Source organism: Pristiophorus japonicus, unplaced genomic scaffold (assembly GCF_044704955.1).
Source record: "Pristiophorus japonicus isolate sPriJap1 unplaced genomic scaffold, sPriJap1.hap1 HAP1_SCAFFOLD_130, whole genome shotgun sequence".
Classification (NCBI taxonomy): Eukaryota; Metazoa; Chordata; class Chondrichthyes; family Pristiophoridae; genus Pristiophorus; species Pristiophorus japonicus.
This window is the reverse complement of record NW_027250967.1, coordinates 307,211-308,923: the sequence shown is the minus strand read 5'-3', so window position 1 is coordinate 308,923 and position 1,713 is coordinate 307,211. Positions and strand designations below refer to the sequence as shown.

At 43.1% G+C, this 1,713-nt stretch overlaps 1 non-coding gene across 1 annotated transcript; it reads left to right on the top strand.

Annotated features, from left to right (window-relative positions):
* The first annotated feature begins 465 nt into the window (after positions 1 to 465).
* Positions 466 to 538, top strand: trnav-cac (transfer RNA valine (anticodon CAC)). The gene has a single exon. It is a non-coding gene; the product is annotated as a tRNA-Val (tRNA).
* Positions 539 to 1,713: the final 1,175 nt, after the last annotated feature.

The following is a 1,713-nucleotide window of genomic DNA, read 5'->3' as shown; positions in this document are numbered from 1 at the left end:
AGGAACTTTTATTCCGATCTCATTGGGTTTAATTGTGGTACAAATGATGAACCGGGGGCTGGGTTGAGGAAAGGTTTACGTAGTGTAGCCGTTAGCATGTTCACCTCCCACATGAATTGAGCCTGGGCGCGTGCTTTATTTTAGAATATATCTGCTGTGAAATACATTGAACAAAAGTAGCCCCAGGTTCCGTGTCTTATGAGCAATGAACATTTTAAACTAATCTTCTAAAATACAGGGTGAGTAAAGTCAGATTTATGGATTGAGTCGGCACAACTCGAGCTTTCTGATCCAGAAGATTCGGGGGGTGCTTTAATTTGGGAGTTTGACGACTTTGAAAGGAACATTTTTGACTTGTGCAGCTTCGGTCAGAGAATTGTTTGTGAAAACATTTTTTCACAGAAAGGGATTCAGAATTACACCTTCTGGCTCAACACTTCTCTCTGGGCACTAAGTTCAGCAGTGGTTTCTGTAGTGTAGTGGTTATCACGTTAGTCTCACACACGAAAAAGCCCTGGATCGAACCCGGGCAGAAACATCATTTTAGAATATATTTGCTGTGAAATAAATTGAAAAAAGTTCTCCAGGTTCCTTGTCTTCTGAGGAATGAACATTTGAAACAAATTTCAATAATTCAGAGTGTGTTTAGTCAGATAGGGTGTAAATTATCATCTATGATGAAAGCTCCTGAAATTATTGCAGATCAGTTATTGAAGTATTGACTGTAAGTCTGCAAAACAATCCGGGTGGGAATATTGGCCCAAAAATTCCGGTTGGAGGCTTCCCGCTGACAATTCCTTTCCGATCGGTGATGTTTTAATCACCCCACCTCCCACAGAGTTTAATTAATTGCATGTAATTATTTGAAAAAAGTTTGATATAAAAAGTTACTTTCCGAACTCGGGCTCCCTCTGTGAATGCCTAACCACTAAACGAGCAGGATACACGTTAAATAATTTAATTCCAGACTGAATATTTTCTTTGCTGTTTCACAATAACCAGACCTATGCTCCAAAATCTGTCTCACCGTTTCCCCGGTGTCAGTCAGAGAAGCACATGGGACTGAATCAGTGACTTTGCTTTTTCGACCTGCCTTCTGAAGCGCCGAATGGACGTATAAGGTGCAAGACATCCAAGACCAGGGTGTCAGTCAGTTAAAGCTTCAGATTGCTCCGACCGGGATGGAACTTGTCCGCTCTCAGTTGTACTTTTCCCAAGTAAAGGGTGGGACATTCATTGTGGATGTGTGGAAGCAGTCTGGTCCAGCACACTGCAGACACTTCCATGTCACCACCAACCAGCTCTCCCACAACCGGTGTGATCTACCTTCCAGCCTTCCGGTGCCTTCTCTGTGACGAAGTATTCTGATGTCCCGAAGCCGGTATTAGGTTTTAATTCCTTTTCAGCTCCTGACTGTGGATATTGCTGTGATTAAACGTGAACAAAATGCTTACAGGGACAGTTGGATTCACTGATTCTTTGCTTGGTGAAATTTCAAAGATTGAAAGTGACGCACATCAACCCCAAACCTCGTCACCTACTCACTAACCGCTACACGCTGCTCCCGTGAGATGGAAGTCCAGTTGCTGTTTCAAGCTTGAATGCAGGTACAACCAGAACTAATTCAAAGAAAGTCCAAGTCCCTGAGGCACCTGATTATTTGCACCAAACTCCTTCGCAAAGAGTTGAGGTTCGTGTGGGGTAATCTGGGCA